This window comes from Chiloscyllium plagiosum, unplaced genomic scaffold, assembly GCF_037043375.1.
Source record: "Chiloscyllium plagiosum isolate Xiang-an unplaced genomic scaffold, Cpla_swu_hap1 HiC_scaffold_23, whole genome shotgun sequence".
Classification (NCBI taxonomy): Eukaryota; Metazoa; Chordata; class Chondrichthyes; order Orectolobiformes; family Hemiscylliidae; genus Chiloscyllium; species Chiloscyllium plagiosum.
In genome coordinates, this window is record NW_028270161.1 from 23,289,111 (window position 1) to 23,312,757 (window position 23,647).

General features: G+C 44.7%; 1 protein-coding gene across 2 annotated transcripts in view; it reads right to left on the reverse strand.

Moving 5' to 3' along the window:
* mapk8ip2 (mitogen-activated protein kinase 8 interacting protein 2) overlaps positions 1–23,647 on the reverse strand; it is a 76,814-nt gene that overhangs the window by 34,670 nt on the left and 18,497 nt on the right. The gene's annotated exons all lie outside the window — the stretch shown is intronic.

Genomic DNA, 23,647 nt, shown 5'->3' on the forward strand with positions numbered 1-23,647 from the left:
GGGGTTACTGAGAAACCAGAACATAGGGGTTACCGAGAATGCAGAACACAGGGGTTACTGAGAAACCAGAACATAGGGGTTACCGAGAAACCGGAACACAGGGGTTACTGAGCATGCAGAACACAGGGGTTACCGAGAAATCGGAACACAGAGGTTTCTGAGAAACCAGAATACAGGAGTTACTGAGAAACCAGAACACAAAGGTTACTGAGAAACCAGAACACAAAGGTTACTGAGAAACCAGAATACAGGAGTTACTGAGAAACCAAAATTTAAGGAACTCTGAGATCAGAATTTTGGACTGTCAAAAATCTGGAGGAAGTTGGAGTTGGCAGATAGATTGTGGCATCCTGAGCTAGAAATGACTTCAGACTCTCACAATTTTGTTTACTTTTGTCAACAAAAGTCTCTGACAAGAATAAAACCAAATGACACATTCTGCTGATGATGCAAAATCCTCTTCATTAATGATGGATACTAGTATCAAATTGGGGCAGATGTCCAACAAATTAGTCAAGTAACATTTTGGCAAAGTCATACTCTCAAATTCAAATATTTTAGCCAATGCACCAAAGTTTATTACATGTCTCATTTGACTAAACAACGTTATAGGTGGAACTTAATGAACCAATAATCAACAGATCAGACCAAGCTCCTGTAGTCCTACTGTGGTGAACTGTATTATGTAATGATGGGCAATTAAATAGAAAAAAAAATCCATGTACACCATTAACTTCAATTACTGTGAGGCTCAGTATATGAGTGCAAGAGGTAAGGTTGAAGTGTTTGCAATCATCTTCAGCCAGAAGGGCTGAGTGGATAATCTATCCTGAGGTCCCCAGAATCACAGATGTCAGTCTTCAGCCAATTCGATTCACGCTACATCATATCAAAAATTAAATAATTGCGCTGGATACACTAAAGGCTACAAGCCCCAGCTGCAGTGCTGAAGAATTTTGCACTAGAACTAGACAATCTGTTCCAGTTCAGCTAAAATCCTGGCATCAACCTGTGGAAAATGTGAAGAATTCTCCAAATATATCATGCATACTAAAGGTCAGAAAGAAAATACCAAATCAGACCAATGACTGACTCATGCCTCAACCTGCAAGTAAAGTGATAGTATAAAGGAAGTGACCAATTTAGTGACAACATTAAGGTGTTAATTAAGTTCCTGAGAGCCAATGGAAATAAAATGCATTAGAAGCAGCATTTTAATAAATGAAAATGAGAATGGTTTTGGGGATGAGACCTTTCAGTCATGAGGGAAGACTGGAGAAGTTGGGACTGTCTTCCTTGGAGAAAAAAAAGAGTAAGAAGAGATTTGGCAGAAGTCTTCGAAATCATGAGGGATCTGGATGGATTGGAGAGGGAGAAACTGTTCCCATTTGTAAACAGATCAGGAAGCAGTGGGCACATTTTTAAAGTATTTTGCAAAACAAGCAAATGTGAAGTGAGGAAAAGATTTTTCACACAGCGAGTAGTTAAATATAGTCTGAAAGTGTGATGTAGAGACACTCCCCACCACCAAGAACACCTTCCCCTTCCCACTCCTCTCTGCCTTCTGCAAGGACTGTTCCCTTCGACAGTCCTTGGTTTGCGCCACTCTCCCCACCGACCCCCCCCAAACCCCCAGATACCTTCCCCGAAACTGGAAAAGATGCAAAAACTGCCAGTACACACCCCACTCACCTCCATCCAGAGCCCCAACACACTCCTTCCAGGTGAGACAGAGGTTCACCTGCCTCTCTTCCAACCTAGTTCACTGCATCAGGTGCTCCCGATGAGGTATTCTCTACATCGGGAAGACTGAATGTAAACTTAGGGAACAGTTCACCGAGCATCGCAGTCTGGCTCGCAGGGGCCGACTGGACCTCCCAGTCACCACCCTTTTCAATTCCCCCAACCACCCCCTTTCCGACATGACCATCCTTGGCCTCCCCCATTGCCAAAATGAACCACAGCGCAAATTGGAGGAACAACACCTCATCTTCCGCCTGGGCAGCCTACAGCCCAGAGGACTCACCATTGAGCCCTCCAATTTCAAATAACCTCCCTCCCATTCCCTGACTCCATCTCCCAGCCCCTCCCCCTTCCCCGCCACCAACTGGATTCATTCCTCCCATTGAACAACCAGGTCGTACCCTCTACCTGTCTTCACCTACCCCACTTCACCACACTGCCCCACCTCCCCCTTTATCTGCAACTCCCCCTTTACCCACCCCCAGTCCTGAAGAAGGATTACACCCAAGATGTCAACTTTTCCACCACCTGATGCTGCCTGACTTGCTGTGTTCTTCCAGCCTCCTGCCTGTCCCTCCTGATGCTGCCTGACCTGCTGTGTTCTTCCAGCCTCCTGCCTGTCCCTCCTGATGCTGCCTGACTTGCTGTGTTCTTCCAGCCTCCTGCCTGTCCCTCTTGATGCTGCCTGACTTGCTGTGTTCTTCCAGCCTCCTGCCTGTCCCTCCTGATGCTGCCTGACTTGCTGTGTTCTTCCAGCCTCCTGCCTGTCGATGAAAATGTGGTGCAGGCAGTTTCAATTAAAGCATTCAAATAGGCATTGGATGATTAGTTAAAGAGAAATAATGTGCGGGGGGTAAGGTAGGAGACTGGCATTAAGTAAAAAAGAGACACAATGCAGATATGATGAGCTAATGGCTTTTTGCACAGCAACATTTCTGAGATACTGCGAAACAAATAGAATTTAGAAAAGTGTAACACCTTGGAGGCACATTGGAGGCATGACTGTTGGCAAATAGCCAACTACTGTATTGTGAATATACTTTCCTTTAAATCCTATATTTTTAAATCTAAAAATGTTTTAAAATTAAAGTAGAATAATCATGTAACTATACTTGATTGACCGGATAGCTACTACTCAGTATTACGGGAATACAGCATTGAAAATTTATTTTTCTTACAGTAGGCACTGTCCATGTAAGTGAAGTGATTGCTCTTAACTATTATTTAGCCTATGGTGTAGACTTCATGATTATTATGTAATTTGGAAATATTTCTTAGAATAAATATTTAGAAGCAATTATAAAAAAATCTTGCAGTCTCATATTTATATCCTCATGACTCCATATCTAAATAATAATAATAATATCCCAATCAATCAGGAAAGCTCTGACTGACCAATATAGCCAGGAGGTTTAGCATCTCTTTAATTCAGGTGACTGACTCTGAGCTGGCTAGCCACAGGCAGTGTACTGTGCACAAGTAAATAACAGGGGACTTGGTGACAGGATACTGGCCTCTCTGCAGTTATTTCATTGTCCTTTCTTTGTCACAGAGTCCCAACCCAGAATGCCCTCTCTGACAGCACTTTGAGACCACCTTGAACACATGGATTGCAATGGTTCAAGCAGGTGTCGCAGCATAGCCCTCTCAAGGAAATTTTAAGATGGGCATTTAATGCTGGCAAAGATAGTAAAGCCCACATCCCATTAATAAATCGTAACCCTGTTCTCCATTTAGAATAGAATACTATTGTACAACATTCTACTGTCTGTTTCCCTCCCCAGCTCCACTCCCTAAACGCCCCATCTGACCCACAACTGCCCTCACTATTCCCTGCTGGCCTGACTTGCTCCCCAGCCCAGACACCATGCAGTCTGTGCACAGTCATCTTAGACATTTTCATAGATTTTTACATTCCAGAGAAAGGCCCTTCGGCCCATTGTGTCATGCCGATCATCATTTATCTATTCTAATCCCAGTTTCCAGCACTTGGTCTGTAGTGTCACTCATTATAGCAGTTCAAATGCTTATCCAATTATAGTTTAAATGTCTTGAGGGCTCCCACCTCTCCCATCCTTTTAGGCAGCAATTTCCAGATTCTCACCAACCTCTGGGTGAAAAAACATTTTCCTCAATTCCCTCTGAACCTCTGCTGCTTAACTTACACAGGGGCACTTGCTTACTGACCCCCTTACTCAGGGAAACATTTCTCCCTATCTGCCTTATCAATGCCGCTCATCACTTTGTACACTTCAATCATGTCTTCCATTGCCTTTTCTGCTCTAAGGGAAAACAACTGCAGCCTATTTAATCTCTCTTGATAGCGGAGTCCAGCCCTGGTGAATCTCCCCTGCACCTTCTCTAATGCAAACACAAGAACCTCTCAACTGGGTACTCAAGCCCACTGCCACTCTTATTGTAGAGAAAGTGGCACACATGCTTTCTGACACATTGTAACACAATTGAAGAAGCTGGTCATTAGCTTAATTAGCAGTGAAGACACATACCTCTGGAAATGGCATGGTAACTAAAACTTGCATTTATACAGCAACTTTGACACAATAAAATGTCCTCAGGTTCTTCCCATAAGCATTATTAAATGTAATTTTACATAACAGTACAGAAATGATTTGGTGGGTGATCAAAAAGCTTGGTCAATTAGGTAGACATGTTTTCGAGGAAAGGACATGGAGAGGTTTTGAGGATTCCAGAGGTCCGGGCTTGCTCTGCTAAGACACCACAACTACCAGAGAGTGAAGGAATTCAGGGGCATATAAGAGGCCAGAGTTGGAGGAACATTGAGATCTCAGAGGGTTGTAGAGCTGGATGAGATTACAGAGATTGGGATTCTGCATTAGACAGCAAGATGTTTGGTGACATTCCCTGGAAATAAAACAAAGAATTGAAAAGGCTGCAGACCTGAAACAAGGACATTTCTGGAGAAAGTGAGGACTGCAGATGCTGGAGATCAGAGCTTAAAAATGTGTTGCTAGAAAAGCGCAGCAGGTCAGGCAGCATCGAAGGAGAAGGAGAATCGATGTTTCGGGCATAAGCCCTTAAGCTCATTTCTGGAGAAACCCAGCAGGTCTGGTAGCATCTGTGGAGAGTTCTGAAGAAGGGTCACTGGACTTGAAATGTTAACTCGGTTTCCTCTCCAAAAATGCTGCCAGAATTGCTGAGTTTCTCCAGCAATTTCTGTCTTTGCTTCAAATCCCTGCAATCAGGTCTCTGCTCCTGTCACAGGATCCACGAGCTGTGCTCATCCTCATGCTCTCATCCTTTTCCTCTCAACCTGTCCTCTACATACTTCACAACAGCAAATCACACAGATCCTTCCATTTACAGATTAAGGTTTATGGGGGAGAGGTCTGAAGTGGGAATTAGCATGGTGGGTTCAGGTTTATGGATTCTAAAATCAAAAATAATCCTGTTCTTTTAAGCAGCCAGAGAGTGCCTGGGCTATATGATAAATCCTTTTACTGTTACACTCAGGGAATTGAAGAGCTGAATCAGCATTGCCTAGGAAACACAATCTTCTTGGCATTGTACCCAAATTCCTGAGGGATCTCTCGTCTTTCACTAATGAATCCCTTGGGCCATGAATAATTCAGTGAAATCTGCTTATGCGCTGGTTAACAGGAGGTGGGGGAGGGGAGGAGAAGCCAGGCAGTGTCAGCCACTGACACAAGGCCCTTCAACAACTCTGATCAAGCATTAAACAAGAGAGAACAACTTCTTGTCAATGGTCACAACTGTCATTTTAAACATATTTTTTGCAGCTACTTGCAGTAAGCTTTAGGTGAAGAAGTTCAGCAAGATATCTGCTCAGCCTGGTCAGTGTGCCTTCTTAGTGTGGCTGAGTATACTCTCTTCAGGTTCATCGACTGCTTATAATGCTTGGTCAGCAGATATACAGAATGTTTCACATTCATATACTGAGACACCAGTCAACAATAAGATTAACATGTACCATAACTGTGAGAAGCAGAATGGTCACCACTACCTACAAGATTTACTGTTAAAATAAGCAGCAGTTTATATTAAGCAAAGAATGAAAACCATTCACATTTGCATTGACATTTATTTCACAGTTGCTGCTTACAGTGACAGTGCTGCTTCGTTTTTCTCAAGCAGAAACAGCTGGGGGCTGGTGTTTTATTGGAAACTGAGCCAATGATTGACGTCAATGCTGCAGATTACAGATGCTCTCAAACTCCTGCGGCAAACTGTTTTCTTTTGCAATCACCCTGGCGAGTACCTGATCAATCTGATCCTGAGGAGAAAGTGAGGTCTGCAGATGCTGGAGATCAGAGCTGGAAATGTGTTGCTGGAAAAGCGCAGCAGGTCAGGCAGCATCCAGGGAACAGGAGAATCGACGTTTCGGGCATAAGCCCTTCTGATCCTGAGATGAGCTTCTGACCACATGGCTGTGTCATCACAAAGACTGCCTATTGGAACCTCTGTAACATTACCTGACTCCACCGCTGCCTCAGCTCATCTGCTGCTCAAACCTTCATCTACGTTTCTGTTGTTTCTACACTTGGCTATTCCAATGCATCCTGGCTGCTTTCCTAACTCCTACCCTGCATAAACTTGAAGGCTTCCAAGATTCTGCTACCCAGACCCTTCTATCAAATTCCACTGACCGTCAGACCCCTACTTGCTGATCTGCATTGGCTCCCAGATAAGCAACATTTCAATACTTAAAATTCCCATCCTTGTATCAAATCCCTCCATCGCCTCCCTTTCTGTGATCTTCTCTAGACCTACTACTCTGAGAATCTACAATTCTGGCCTCTTGAGCATTTCTGATTTTAAGCAGCTCATTGATTATCAATCCATCCACGAAGTTGAACATTCACTCTGGCCTAAACCAATGCCGAGGGTGAGTTACACATCACCTACAAGATGCAATGTGGCAAGTGGTCCTTGGACAGTACCTTCCAAACCCCTGACCTTCACCACCTCAAAGATCAAAGGCAGCAGGCACATGGGAATATGACTGCATGCAAGATCCTATTAAAGTCACATATCATTCTTAAAAGAGTTACTTCATTTTTTTTTAGTTGTTTCATTGCTGCTGAGTCAAACTCCTGGAACTCTCTTCTCAACAGTATCATGAGAATATGTACCCCAGATAAACTGTAGAGGTACAAGCTGGCAACTCACCACTGTGAGTGAGGGATAGACCAGAAATGGTCACTTTGCCAACAAGTATCTTTTCGTTAAATTTGCTGGCTTCTCCTTCAATGCACCTGAATCATTAACTTTCAGGTTCCAGCTATAGCTCAGTTAGTGGCACTCTTACCTTTGTTCCAGAAATTATATATTCAATACCCAATTCCCACTCAAGAGAATTATGCATATAATTCAGGCTGACCCTTTCAGTTTATTCCTGAAAGAATACTCCGTTGTAGGGAGGTTTGGTGAGGGTAGAAGATGGTGCAGGCAGAGGGGGTGGGTGAGATAAAGCGATGCGAACTGCATCAGAATTCCAGTTGCGTCTAGTCAAGCCCAAATACAACTGAAGCAAGACTTCATTCTTCCTGTACTCAAATCCTCTTGCAATAAAGATAAACTATTCAAACGCATTCCTAATTGCTTGCTGCACCTGAATATGAGGCTTCAGTGACTTATCGACAAGGACACTTAGGTGGCTTTGTACATCATACTTTCCAAACACTAACCACTTTAACAAAACTTGGCACATTTATTCCTCCTACCTTGTACTTTTCCACATTATATTCCATCTTCCATGTTCTCGCCTATTCACTAAGCCTATCCAAATCCTCCTGAAGCTGCTTTACATTATTTTCACAAAATCCATTCCCACTTAGCTTTATATCATCTGCAAATTTGGAAATGTAACATTTGGTGCCCACCTCCAGTCACTGATATACGTTTTGAACAGCTGGGGCCCAAGTACAGATTCTTGCCATACCCCAGTAGGCCCAGACTGCCAAAACAAGAATGCTCCATATATTCCTATTCCCTGTTTTCTGTCTATTAACTCATCCTTAAGCCATGGCAGCACATTACCTTCTACTCACATGCTTTAACTTTTCTAACCAACCTTCTGTGAGGGACTGTGCCCAATCAGATCATTATTACCCAAGTTAGAAGCTGCTGAAAAAGCTCAGCAGGTCTGATAGCATCTGTGCAGAGAAATCAAAGAAATCAAAGAACTCTGAGAAAGGATTGCTGGACCTGAAACATTAACTGTAATTTCTCTTCACAGATGCTACCAGACCTGCTGAGCTTTTCCAGACACTTCTGTTTTTGTTTCTGATTTACAGCATCAACAGTTCTTTCAGTTTTTATTATTATCCAAGTATGATAACAGATTCTAGCATTTTCCCTACTACTAATGTAAGACTAACAGTCGTTCCTGGTTTAGTCTTTTGCCCCCTTCTTAAATAGTGGGATGACATTTGCCAGGGTCTCACCCGCAGGAATCATTCCAGGATCTAAAGTATTTTGGAAGACAATTACCAATGCATCAACTTTACCCATAGACACGCCCTTCCACACCCTGGGATGAAGACCATCAGGTACTAGGCATTTAAAAACTTACAGCCCCATTAATTTCTTCAGTCCAATCTTTCCATTTCAATCAATTTCTTTAACTCCTCATTCTCCCTCACCACTTGGATTTCTTTTCTTTTTAAAAGATTTTTTAGATTAGATTCCCTACAGTTCAGGGAGATTCCTGACAGCTTCCTCTGTGAAAACAGACACAAAATAATCACTCAGCTTCTCTGCCATTTTTAAACTCTCAATTCTAAGTTCTCTTTACTCTGCCTGCAATGGACCCACATTTGTCTAAACCAAACATTTCCTTTCCACATATTTCATATAATCTGTTTTTATGTTGTTTGCTAAATTTACTTGATATTATGTTCTCCCTTTCCTTTTCAATTCCTTGGACTTCCTTTGTTGATATTCTAAAAAACCCAAAACGTCATTTACTGCTATTTCTGGCAACTTCATGCGTCCTTTCTTTTAATCTTATGCAATCCTGAATTACCTTTATTAGCAACAGTTGATTTAACATTTTTTATTTTTTGCAACTTGAAAGAATATACAGTTGCCGTAAATCATATAACAGCTCTTTAAAGACTAACCATCACCAAAGTATAGTTTTGCCGTTCAGGCACTATGATCACAGGGACGGTAATACATTCAACTTGACCCACTAAGCTATCTTCTCAAACAAAGTTTTACATTCTACTTAAGCCTCCAGAGAGGGTCCCTTGTGAAAGAGCATAGATTGTAAACCAGAGGGCGTGAGTAAAAGCTGGAGGATTCTGGGTAATCCAAGATGGAGGATGGGAAAAATTTCTAGCTGTAACAGCTGCTCCTTTTTTGAGGTATTTTAGGTGCTGGAGGTGATTTCCGCGAATTCCAGGAGCAGCAATTACTGTTTTATATGCTGTTGCATTGTTCTGGAACTTTGGAAAAAAAGTCAAAACAACAGCAGTTTTAAAAGGGAGAAGAACAGACAAAGGAAGCACATAGTGAGGTCAGTGCAAGGGAGAGAGAGAGAAAGAAACTGACACTGCCTTTGCTGTTTGAATTCATGTATCGCTGGACATCGGAGTGCATCTGGGAAAATTAACAAACAGTGAAATTCACAACTGATCATGGAGGAACTGTTGGGTGAAGTTCATAGCACAGAATCAGAGAAGTTAATTGTTGTTTAAGTGTGGCCTACAGAAATTCTGCAGTAATCAGTAGAGTTAGTTCTTTCTTGATTATATGTTTTTGGAGCTGAAAATGTGTTGCTGGAAAAGCGCAGCAGGTCAGGCAGCATCCAAGGAGCAGGAGAATCGACGTTTCGGGCATGAGCCCTTCTTCAGGAATGAGGAAAGTGTGCCAAGCAGGCTAAGGTAAAAGATAGGGAGGAGGGACTTGGGGGAGGGGCGTTGGAAATGTGATAGGTGGAAGGAGGTCAAGGTGAGGGTGATAGGCCGGAGTGGGGGTGGGGGTAGAGAGGTCAGGAAGAAGATTGCAGGTTAGGAAGGCGGTGCTGAGTTCGAGGGATTTGACTGAGACAAGGTGGGGGGAGGGGAAATGAGGAAACTGGAGAAATCTGAGTTCATCCCTTGTGGTTGGAGGGTTCCTAGGCGGAAGATGAGGCGCTCTTCCTCCAACCGTCGTGTTGCTATGATCTGGCGATGGAGGAGTCCAAGGACCTGCATGTCCTTGGTGGAGTGGGAGGGGGAGTTGAAGTGTTGAGCCACGGGGTGGTTGGGTTGGTTGGTCCGGGTGTCCCAGAGGTGTTCTCTGAAACGTTCCACAAGTAGGCGGCCTGTCTCCCCAATATAGATGAGCCTTCCTAACCTGCAATCTTCTTCCTGACCTCTCTGCCCCCACCCCCACTCCGGCCTATCACCCTCACCTTGACCTCCTTCCACCTATCGCATTTCCAACGCCCCTCCCCCAAGTCCCTCCTCCCTACCTTTTATCTTAGCCTGCTGGACACACTTTCCTCATTCCTGAAGAAGGGCTCATGCCGAAAATGTCGATTCTCCTGCTCCTTGGATGCTGCCTGACCTGCTGCGCTTTTCCAGCAACACATTTTCAGCTCTGATCTCCAGCATCTGCAGTCCTCACTTTCTCCTCCTATATGTTTTTGGAGATGTCTCTTGATTAAACTTAAAATATAAGCCATAACTATTAATTTAACCTGGAGCAGTGTTTTGTAGAGGAATAAAACGGTGTTATTTTCTGGGTCTGTAGGAGCAGAAATGGCCTTTAGTAGAGTGATATGTGCTTCTTGTCAGATGTGGGAGTTTAAAGAGAGTTTAAGGGTTACTGCGGATTATATCTGCAATAAATGCTGTTGGTTGTGAATCCTATCAGATCGAATGGATCGGTTGGAGAGACAGTTAGAAGCGATAAGGAATTTACAACAGCAACGGTATGTGATGGATGGCAGTTATAGCAAGGTGGAAAATTCTCAGATACAGTCACATAGATGGGTTAACTCCAGGAAGGGTAAGAGAGGTAGGCAGCTAGGACAGGAGTGTTCGGTGGCTATATCCATTTCAAACAGGTTTGCTGTTTTGGAAAATGTAGGGGGTGATGGATTCTCAGGGGAACGTAGCACGAACAGCCAAGTTTTTGGTATTGAGACTGGCTTTAATACAACGAGGGGTACATTGGTTTTCAAGAGAAAAATTGTGTTAGGGGATTATCTAGTCCAAGGTACAGACAGATGTTTCTGTGGCCAGCAGCGAAAAAGCAGAATGGTGTGTTTCTTCCCTGGTGCCAAGATCAAGGATATCTCAGAGAGTGTGCAGAATATTCTCACGGGGGAGAGGGGCCAGCAAGAGGTCATTGTCCACATTGGAACCAACGACATTGGAAGGGAAAAGGTTGAGATTCTGAAGGGAGATTACAGAGAGTTAGGCAGGAATTTAAAAAGGATGTCCTCAAGTATAGTAATATCTGGATTACTCCCAGCGCTCTGAGCTCGTGAGGGCAGGAGTAGGAGGATAGAGCAGATGAATGCATGGCTGAGGAGCTGGTGTATAGGAGAAGGATTCACATTTTTGGATCATTGGAATCTCTTTTGGGGTAGAAGTGACCTGTACAAGAAGGACGGATTGTTCCTAAATTGGAAGGGGACTAATATACTGGCATGGAGATTTGCAAGAACTGCTTGGGAGGATTTAAACTAGTAAGGTGGGGGGGAGGGGGAGGGGGGGACCCAGGGAGATAGTGAGGAAAGAGATCAATCTGAGACGGATACAGTTGAGAACAGAAGTGAGTCAAACAGTCAGGGCAGGCAGTGACAGGGTAGGACTAAGAAATTAAACGGCATTTATTTCAATGCAAGGGGCCTAACAGGGAAGGCAGGTGAACTCAGGGCATGGTTAGGAACATGTGACTGGGATATCATAGCAATTACAGAAACATGGCTCAGAGATGGGCAGGACTGGCAGCTTAATATTCCAGGATACAAATGCTACAGGAAGGATAGAAAGGGAGGCAAGAGAGGAGGAGGAATTGCATTGTGGATAAGGGATAGCATTACAGCTGTGCTGAGGGAGGATATTCCCAGAAATACATCCAGGAAAGTTATTTGGGTGGCACTTAGAAATAAGAAAGGGATGATCACCTTATTGGGATTGTATTATAGACTCCCCAATAGTCAGAGGGAAATTGAGAAACAAACTTGTAAGGAGATCCCAGCTATCTGTAAGAATAATAGGGTGGTTATGGTTGGGGATTTTAACTTTCTAAACATAGACTGAGACTGCCATAATGTTAAAGGTTTAGATGGAGAGGAATTTCTTAAGTGCGTACAAGACAATTTCCTAATTCAGTATGTGGATGTACCTACTAGAGAAGGTACAAAACTTGACCTACTCTTGGGAAATAAGACAGGGCAGGTGACTGAGGTATCAGTGGGGGAGCACTTTGGGGCCAGTGACCATAATTCTATTAGTTTTAAAATAGTGATGGAAAAGGATAGGCCAGATCTAAAAGTTGAAGTTCTAAATTGGAGAAAGGCCAATTTTGACGGTATTAGGCAAGAACTTTCGAAAGCTGATTGGGGGCAGATGTTCGCAGGTAAAGGGACGGCTGGAAAATGGGAAGCCTTCAGAAATGAAATAATGAGAATCCAGAGAAAGTATATTCCTGTTAGGGTGAAAGGGAAGGCTGGTAGGTATAGGGAATGCTGGATGACTAAAGAAGTTGAAGGTTTGGTTAAGAAAAAGAAGGAAGCATATGCCAGGTATAGACAGGATAGATCGAGTGAATCCTTAGAAGAGTATAAAAGAAGTAAGAGTATACTTAAGAGGGAAATCAGGAGCGCAAAAGGGGACATGAGATATCTTTGGCAAATAGAATTAAGCCGAATACAAAGGTTTTGCAAATGCATTAAGGACAAAAGGGTAACTAGGGAGAGAATAGGGCCCCTCAATGATCAGCAAGGCGGCCTTTGTGTGGAGTCGCAGAAAATGGGGGGGATACTCAATGAATATTTTGCATCAGTATTTACTGTGGAAAAGGATGTGGAAGATATAGACTGTAGGGAAATAGATGGTGACACCTTACAAAATGTCCAGATTATAGAGGAGGAAGTGCTGGATGTCTTGAAACGGAAGAAGGTGGATAAATCCCCCGGGCCTGATCAGGTGTACCCGAGAACTCTGTGGGAAGCTAGAGAAATGATTGCTGGGCCTCTTGCTGAGATGTTTGTATCATCGATAGTCACAGGTGAGGTGCCGGAAGACTGGAGGTTGGCAAATGTGGTGCCACTGTTTAAGAAGGGCAGTAAAGACAAGCCAGGGAACTCTTGACCGGTGAGCCTGACATCGGTGGTGGGCAAGTTGTTGGAGGGAATCCTGAGGGACAGGATGTACATGTATTTGGAAAGGCAAGGACTGATTAGGGATAGTCAACATGACTGTGCATGGGAAATCACGTCTCACAAACTTGATTGAGTTTTTTGAAGAAGTAACAAAGAGGATTGATGAGGACAGAGGGGTAGACGTGATCTATATGGACTTCAGTAAGGCGTTCGACAAGGTTCCCCATGGGAGACTAATTAGCAAGGTTAGATCTCATGGAATACAGGGAGAACTGGCCATTTGGATACAGAACTGGCTCAAAGGTAGAAGACAGAGGGTGGTGGAGGCCTGTGACCAGTGGGCTGCCACAAGAATCGGTGCCGGGTCCTCTACGTTTTGTCATTTACATAAATGATTTGGATGCAAGCATGAGAGGTACAGTTAGTAAGTTTGCAGATGACACTAAAATTGGAGGTGTAGTGGACAGTGAAGAGAGTTGCCTCAGATTACAACAGGATCCTTACCAGATGGGCCAATGGGCTGAGAAGTGGCAGAAAGAGTTTAATACAGATAAATGTGAGGAGCTGCATTTTGGGAAAGCAAATCTTAGCAGGACTTATACATTTCCTAAGGTCCTAGGAAGTATTGCTGAACAAAGAGACCTTGGAGTGCAGGTTCATAGCTCCTCGAAAGTGGAGTCGCAGAAAGATAGAATAGTGAAGAAGGCGTTTGGTATGCTTTCTTTTATTGGTCAGAGTTTTGAGTACAGCAGTTGGGAGGTCATATTGCAGCTGTACAGATTATTGGTTAGGCCACTGTTGGAACATTGCATGCAATTGTGGTCTCCTTCCTATCGGAAAGATGTTGTGAAACTTGAAAGGGTTCAGAAAAGATTTACAAGGAATTTGCCAGGGTTTGAGGATTTGAACTATAGGGAGAGGCTGAACAGGCTGGGGCTGTTTTCCCTGGAGCTTCGAAGGCTGAGGGGTGACATTATAGAGGTTTACAAAATTATGAGGGGCATGGATAGGATAAATAGACAAAGTCTTTTCCCTGGGGTCAGGGAGTCCAGAACTCGAGGGCATAGGTTTAGGGTGAGAGGGGAAAGATATAAAAGGGACCTAAGGGGCAACCCTTTCACGCAGAGGGTGGTACGTGTATGGAATGAGCTGCCAAAGGATGTGGTGGAGGCTGGTACAATTGCAACATTTAATAGGCATTTGGATGGGTATATGAATAGGAAGGGTTTGGAGGAATATGAGTCGGGTGCAGGCAGGTGGTACTACATTGGGTTGGCATATCTGGTTGGTATGGACGGGTTGAACTGAAGGCTGTTTCCATGCTGTACCTCTCTATGATTCTATAAATGGCAGTAGATTTATTTTGGCATTCACTTGGGTGCAGTAAGAAACACTTCTCTAGATTGCACGTTATGGTTTTGAAAGATAACATGCAGTTTCTGGAGCTTGACACATGTTTTGTTGTTATTATTGGAGCAAAGCAAAAGCAGTACATGAGGATGTCAGTGAAAATTGCTTCAGTGGTTCAGGGCACAACAAAGCTATTGGGGAGCTACAGCATGATGATAAATTTGACGGAGAAATCTGCTGTGCTCAGTGCAACAGGGTCATTCAGACAGTGCTGGAACTGGAGAAAGATCATGTCGCTGAATTAGAAGAAGTTGTTTTACAAAATCAGTCTCTATTACACATTGTTATAATTAAACTCAGTTGGGTAAATTTTGAGGCACTGCAGTTGCAGGGAGAAATATTCAAAGACCAGGGCTCCAATATTACTAAGAATATCCAATTGGACATTTCTGCTACAGCCTAACCCTCAGGTGGATTTCAACCAAGGCTCTCAATCGTTTACTTTTTGCATAAATACGGCCAATGATTCTGCGGTCAAGCTGTCAGGAAGCAAAGTCGGGAGTGAGCTAAGAGAAAGGCAGTGATGCAGAACAGTTCAATAATTGCCTCACTTCAATCTCACTGCCACACACTGTCCACAATCTGCTCTGATTACAGCATCGCATCTAAATCCAAAGGAACTGAATTACAAACAACTAAGCAAAAAACAACTCAAACCTGATCACTCTGTTGGCCAATATTGCTGAAATGAATTTATAAATGGTCTGTTTCGTTCTGTTGTCCTGACCGGTCAAAATCCAATATGTACATGTACAGCTGGCTTCAATATTGACATTAGCATCTCCATTGTCAATAGAAGAAAGGTCCATTTCATAACTGACTTGTTGGCTTCATTCCATTTACAAAGATTCTGAGACTCACTGTTAAAATGGTTCTTACAATATGGAAACATAACAAAACAAATTGAACACATAGGTGGCCTAAAAATCATGACACAGGGATTATTTATTCCACCGTCAGGTCATTATAAACTTTAAGAGAAATTAACATTAAATATAGAAGCCACAGTATTTATATGGAATCCGAGGAAAATCTTTATCTGTCTGATCCTTTTCTCCATCACGCTCCCAAAGACACCCCTCTCTCCAGGGTCAGTCTGTCCAACTGCTCCTGCTGACCTGCTTGGTGTCCTCCAACATGCAGAACCTTATTAGAACATTTTTTTTTTAAAAATCACCTTTAATTCAGTTTTCTTTCTTTGGGTTTTGGTATGATGCTCAAATCAGAGTAGGCTGTGGACAGTATATGGCAATGAGATCTGGGCAAATGGAAAGGGTTGGAGTGATATCCAGTGTTTGCTCAAGAATTGAATTGAATTGAATTTATTGTCACATGTACCGAGGCACAGTGAAAGGCTTTGTCTTGTGAGCAATACAGGCAGATCACAGAGTTAAGTAACATAGGTAAGTAAATTATAGATAAACAGCGGCAAAAACAAAAACACAGGTACAGGCGAATGTTAAGAGTTTGTGAGACCATTCAGTATTCTAACAACAGTACGGTACAAACTGTTATGAAACCAGCAGGTGCGTGTGTTCAGGTTTCTGTACCTTCTCCCCGATGGTAGAGGTTGTAGAAAACATTGCCAGGGTGGAAGAAAGCTGGTGGCCTTTCCTTGACAGCAGGCCTGGTAGATGGATTCTATAGATGGGAGGTTGGTCTTTGTGATTGTCTGGGCTGAGTTCACCACTCTCTGTAACTGTCTCTGATCCTGAATGGCACAGTTGCCATACCAGGTAGTGATACATCCAGACAGAATGCTCTCGATGGCGCACCTATAAACGTTGGCAAGGGTATTCGCCGTCATGCCAAATTTCCTCAACTGCCTGAGGAAGAAGAGATGTTGTTGGGCCTTTATAACCAGTGCGTCCACATGAAGAGTCCAAGGAAGCTTGTTGTGGATGACCACTCCCAGGGGCTTGACACTCTCCACTTATTCCACCTCTGTGCTGTTAATGTGTAGGGGGGCATGAGTAAAGTCAATAATGAGTTCCTTGGTTTTGCCGGCATTGAGAGCTAGGTTGTTCTCAGTACACCAATTTACCAGGTCTTCCACCTCCCGTCTGTTTGGGACTGGCATCTTTCAAAGAGATAACCTATGTTAGCGTTTAGGTTGGCCAGGTCAGGTCTCCAGGAGTCACATAGACTCATGGAGATGTACAGCATGGAAATAGACCCTTTGGTCCAACCTGCCCATGCCGACCCAATCTAGCCCCACCTGCCAGGACCTGGCCCATGCCCCTCCAAACCCTTCCTATTCATGTACTTATCCAGATGCCTTTTTAATGTTGCAATTGTACAAGCCTCCACCACTTCCTCTGCCAGCTCATTCCATACACTTACCATCCTCTGTGTGAAAAAGTTGTCCCTTAGGTCTCTTTTGTATCTTTCCCCTCTCACCCTAAACCTATGCCCTCTAGTTCTGGACTTCCCGACCCCAGGGAAGAGACTTTGTCCATATATTCTATCCATACCCCTCATAATTTTGTAAACCTCTATAATGTCACCCCTCAGCCTCCGAAGCTCCAGGGAAAACAGCCCCAGCCTGTTCAGCCTCTCCTGATAGCTCAAATCCTCCAACCCTGGCAACATCCTTGTAAATCTTTTCTGAACCCTTTCAAGTTTCACAACATCTTTCTGATAGGAAGGAGACCAGAATTGCATGCAATATTCCAACAGTGGAATATTCCTAACCAATGTCCTGTACAGCCGCAACATGACCTCCCAACTCCTGTACTCAATACTCTGACCAATAAAGGAAAGCATACCAAATGCCTTCTTCACAATCCTATCTACCTGCGACTCCACTTTCAAGGAGCTATGAACCTGCACTCCAAGGTCTCTTTGTTCAGCGATACTCCCTAGGACCTTACCATTAAGTGTAAAAGTCCTGCTAAGATTTGCTTTCCCAAAATGCAGCTCCTCACATTTATCTGAATTAAACTCCATCTGCCACTCCTCAGCCCATTGGCCCATCTGGTCAAGATCCCGTTGTAGTCTGAGCTAACCTTCTTCACTTTCCACTACACCTCCAATTTTGGTGTCATCAGCAAACTTACTAACTATACGTCTTATGCTCACATCCAAATCATTTATATAAATGATGAGAAGTAGAGGACCCAGCACCGATTCATGTGGCACTCCACTGGTCACAGGCCTCCAGTCTGAAAAACAGCCCTCCACCACCACCCTCTGTCTTCTACCTTTGAGCCAGTTCTGTATCCAAATGGCTAGTTCTCCCTGTATTCCATGTGATCTAACCTTGTTAACCAGTCCCTCATGGGGAACCTTGTCAAACACCTTACTGAAGTCCATATAGATCATGTCCACTGCTCTGTAGCTGCACTTGTTACTTCTGTGTCTCCCCACTCCTGCAAGGCCAACCCTGCATCCTTTTCCAGGGTGGGAGTTGGCCTCACCACACTGGATGCACCCCCTGGATTCACAACACACAGGTCACTCCAGGATTCCCCATCACTATCTGACTCCACTTAATGAGAGTCAATGCATACAACACCAAATTCCACAACACTACTGCATGCCTTCATATCATCTACCCAACTCCTAACCTCATGCAACTCCCCTCTGTTAAACATGTTAGAGGCTTCCCCCAGCCAACCACTTTTTGATTTTGAGGTATTGGGTAGGAGACATGCTATGCCTTATTCTGACCACTGACATTCTGATATTGGAGGAATATCCTCACTCCAATTCAAAGGTCAGTTCTGTTAACCTTGCAATCGTTCAATGTTTTCTTTGCAGTGTGCTCTCAGTCCTTTTGGATGCCATCTTTAATGTCTGGCTTAGCTTCACGTGGTGCTCAGCGATCTCCTCAACTCCATCTGAGGTGTGATGAGCCCAAGGAGATGGTCCACAGGAAAGAGTGGGTCTTACTCAATGAAACTATAGGATGGAGAAAAGCCTGTAGGGTGCTATCATAAACACAAATCAACTCTGGAAGATACTCAGGCCACTTCTTTAACCCAGGAGATAAGGTGCATGAATGGTCATGCAATGTATGGTTGTATTCTTCATCCTGTCCACCCCCCTCTACATTTTAGGGAGTGGTGCACCTCTTGGCAATGCTGTGGATCTTGCAATGGGCCTGTAAGGTATTGCTCTCAAAGTTACATCCTTCATCATCATGAATCCAAAATGGAACAGCAAAATGGACAAACCAACCACATCCTACCACTCTGGCTATACTCAAGGTCTTGGGACTATGAGTTGGAATGGCCTGTGTTATTGTGAAGTCTGTCCGTACGAGAGTTTGCTCAGTCTCAATACTACTCAAAGAATGTAAATTCCTTTGCAAAGACCTCTGGAGGTATCCTGGTCACCAGGGATCCCATTCTGGAAAAGAGTCATTTGCCTGCTTTGGCCAAAGTATGCCTCTCACAATTTTGACAGCAGACATCAATATCAGCATCAACTGGGCCAGTAACACTGCTCTCTGGTCAGTGGAGGATTTGTTTACACTGTTTTGGGTACTCCTCGATTAGGGATTGCTAATTACTTGAGGCTGTCAGGAAGGATGAGCTGCTTTAGCTCTCTTTCTTTATCATGACCAGCCAAGAAAGGACTTCATCTTGTTTCTGTGTTTGTTTGGACTCGTTCATCAGGGAGTGCCTGGAAATGTGATAGAAGCAGGTTCAGTTGAGGCATTCAGAAGGTGATTTGATAATTATTTGGATAAAAATAATGTGCAACGGCTTGGGGAAAAAGCAGGGGAGATTGGAGATGTTCATTTGAAGATTTGGAGGTGCCGGTGTTGGACTGGGGTGTACAAAGTTAAAAACCACACAACACCAGGTTATAGTCGAACAGGTGTATTTGGAAGCACTAACTTTCGGAGTGCTGGTGGTTGAGGCCACAGCCACCTGATGAAGGACTAGCGCTCCAAAAGCTAGTGCTTCCCAATAAACCTGTTCTACTATAACCTGGTGTTGTGTGGTTTTAACCCGTTTGAAGAGCTGGTGTTGGCCGATGGGCCGTGTAGTTTCCTTCTGTGTTCTGCATTCCAATGATCCTGTGACTCTGATCAGGTAGCGCACCACTGCTGGATGTTAGGCCTTCCAGTGAAGATGGAGTCTACTCATGCCCACACCCACTCAGCTGAAGTTGTCTAAGGTTGTCTTTCAAGATAGATGATAAAGGTAAAATCACACCCGGCTCTACCTGTCTGCCTTGCTTTGGCTCTACCCAGCTGGACCAATTTGAATCTTAGTCTGAATGTCACGGAGAGTTGGGGTTAGAATGCTGCCTTTAGATACAGGCATGGAATTAACCACAACTCCCCTCCTACCTGTGGATTCTCTCTCATGGTCAGTCCCCTAACTAAGAGCATGATTATTTACATTACTTTTGTCTAACCTGCACGAGAAAAACTGGCATAAGCCTGCAAAATGGTGTGGGCAGGTAAAAGAACAGATGATTCCCTGACACTCGAACAATTCTGATACTGCTTGAGCATGTGAAGCCCCATCTATTGACCTTGTAATGTGCTGTTCCTGGCAGCCAGCAGACATGCTTTCTATGTATTCTTTGCAAATATCCAGATATACCTTAACACATTTCAACCCAACACCATGACTATTCCTTCCTCAATTCCATTTATGTGTTAATTGGGTCTCAAACTACCAGATACCCCAGGCTATGAAAACTGTGATTGAGAACAGATCGGGAGAACTTATAGAGTCATAGAGATGTACAGTACGGAAACCTGTCTACGCCAACCAGATATCCCAACCCAATCTAGTCCCACCTGCCAGCACCCGGCCCATATCCCTCCAAACCCTTCCTATTCATATACCCATCCAAATGCCTCTTAAATGTTGCAATTGTACCAGCCTCCACCACTTCCTCTGGCAGCTCATTCCATATATGTACCATCCTTTGTGTGAAAACGTTGTCCCTTAGGTCTCTTTTATATCTTTCCCCTCTCACCCTAAACCTATGCCCTCTAGTTCTGGACTCCCCAACCCCATTTATCCTGTCCATGCCCCTCATGATTTTGTAAACCTCTATAAGGTCACCCCTCAGCCTCCGACACTCCAGGGAAAACAACCCCATCCTGTTCAGCCTCTCCCTGTAGCTCAAATCCTCCAACCTTGGCAACATAATTGTAAATCTTTTCTGAACCCTTTCAAGTTTCAAAACTTGATGTAACCATGATAAGGAATGTCTCACCTTTGCAAAGCAGAGGCCTGGAGAAGGGAGGAGACAATCTGCTCACAGTCCTCAGTAAGACATTCAGAAAAACACTGGTAAACAACAGCTGACACCTCGGCTCCTGTGTCAGTTTGGCATGACACTTTTACCCTGCTAAATTTCATGACCACGATATGGTAAATACCTATTGCTCTACATAAGAACAAGTATTTTCCTGAATGAAACTTCCCCTCTGAATGTATGCTTTGTGTTTGGAGGCCCAACGAGTTAGTATTTATTTAGTATCTGGTGAGGAGGGAAGGCTGTTGCACTGAAAGGGGCTTCTGTGCCTGACAACAGTGGTGACCAAGGTTGGTGAGGACAGTCTTGTTTGCAGTGGCCAGCCCTGTCATGATTCCAACAGCTCTTTGGTGAGATCAGCTGCAAGTCCTCCTGTGGAGACGGGGCAGCTGGTACGAGCTCTGTACATGCTGTGCAGCAATTTGTTCTGCCTGCCTTTTAGCTGGAGGTCAACATCCTCATCAACCTCAACAGTCAGCTCCCTGATGGCAGCCTCTTTCCTGGCCTCAAAGGTCCAGCTTGCCACATGATTCAGATGATGGCATGGGGGCTCAGTGGTTAGCACTGCTGCCTCACAGCATCAGGGACCTGAGTTCAAATCCAGCCTCGGGTGACTGCCTGTGTGGAGTTTGCACATTTTCCCCGTGTCTGCATGGGTTTCCTCCCACAGTCAAAAGATGTGCAGTCAGTGAATTGGCCATGCTAAATTGCCCATAGTGTTCAGGGATGTGTAGAGTAATATGGTAGGGGAATGGGTCTGGGTGGGATACTCTTTAGAGGGTCTGTGTGGACTTGTTGGGCCAAAGGGCCTGTTTCCACACTGTAGGGATTCTATGAAATAAAATCCGGTTTTCCTAAGAAAGACAACTGATGATTGACATTAATAGGCCTCCTCAACAACAGTTGGAGGTTCTCCTCCTCCATGGTTTCTGCTAGGTGCTCTTTCAGCTGCTTGTCCATGGCTGATTTGAGATCCAGGAGAATGATATGGTTGAACGACTCCACCAGACAACAGGTCACCCCCCATGGATTGCCTCTACTCAAAAAGCTTCTGCTGTAGCTGTGACAGAATGCTGTCTCCCAAGACATTTGTTCGTGCCCCAAACCCATTGCGAACTTCTTTAAACAACTGATATCTCTTCCCAGTATTTCCCAGTGGGCTTTCCCACAGAGATCATCGTGTTACTCGTGTTAAGGTTCCTGGGTGTCATGAATAACTGTGCACCCTCATTCCAGGGTACTTCTGACTCCATCCAGCTTCTGATTCGTTGACAAGTAAAATGACCGACCAGGCGTACCATTTCCTTCCTGGGTTGAATGATGGGAACACACATCTAAAGCCTCTGTTTAGGTTTGCCCTAAAGGCCTGAGTTCTTCCAATGGATGCTTGAGCCTCCAATGCTACTGCAGATGCTTCAGTGTCCCTCTTGGATACTGTGAATCTGAACTCCTCCGCCATCTGAGCCAGGTACCTTTCTACTGTGGCTGCTATGACATGGTGCCTGTGATATGGAATACTGCCGGCCATGCCAGAAATGTAACATGAAATGAGAACCCACAGACGGTCCAAATAGCATGAAGAAAGGATTCGTTATGCCACTGACATTGGGTCTTTATGAAGAGGAATTAAGGTGAAATGTGGAAGACAGTACTTAAATGGAATCAAACCTGCAGATGCTCCAGCGTATCTCCTCCACTTCCCACACCACCGCCCTGGAATCTTACCCCTCCAAACACAACAAGGACAGAACCCCTCCCGGTCCTCACTTTCACACCACCAACCTCCGCATACATTGCATCATCGTCCACCACTTCCGCAACCTACAAACGGACCCTGCCACCACAGACATGTTTCACTCCCCACCTCTAGCAGTGTTCCGGAGAGACCATTCTCTCCGTGACGCGTTCGTCAGGTCCACGCTATCAACCCCCCCCTCCCCCCCCCATCCCCCAGCCCAAACCCCACTCCTGGCACCATCCCCTCCCACCGCAGGAAGTGCAAACCTGAGCCCACACCGACCCCACACCTCCGTTCAAGGCCCTAAAGGCTCCTTCAACATCCGACAGAAATTTACCTGTACCTCCATCAATGTCATCTACTGTATCCGTTGCACCCGATGTGGTCTCCTCTGCGTCAGGAAACAGGACGCCTACTTGCAGATCGTTTCAGAGAACATCGCTAGGACACCCGCACCTACCAACCCCACTGCCCCGTGACTGAACACTTCCACTCCCCCTCCCACTCTATCAAGGACATGCAGGTCTTGGGCCTCCACTATCACCAAACCCTTACTACCCGAGGCCTGGTGGAGGAACACCTCATATTCCGCCTTGAGACCTTGCAACCACATGGGATAAATGTGGATTTGAACAGGTTCCTAATTTCCTCTCCCCCCACATTATCCCAGTCCCAAGCCTCCAATTCGGCACTACCCTCCTGACTTGTCCCATCTATCCACTCCACCCTCCTCTCCGACCTAGCACCTTCTCCCTCACCATCTACCTATCGCTTTGTTAACTACTTCCACCCCCCACCAACCCCACCCTCCTCCCATTTATCTCTGAGCCCCTCAGCCCACAAACTTCATTCCTGATGAAGAGCTTATGTCCGAAATGTTGATTCTCCTGCTCCTTGGATGCTGCCTGACCTGCTGTGCTTTTCCTACGCCACACTCTCGACTCTGATCTCCAGCACCTTGCTTTCTCCTGCAATTTACATATGTTTGAGGAAATTATTTGGTTGTTTGATTCTTCTCCTCATCAGGCCCTTTCCCTAAAGATACCATTTCCTTTAGGAAAGGCCCATTAGATTACTCCAGCACCCCAGCTCACTGTCGCCACTTGTTGCTGGACGTTGCAGCACATCTGTCCAGCTACTCTGCTCAGTGCCCTCCGCCACCATCACCAGCTGCTGCAGAGGTTCCTTTACACAATAAT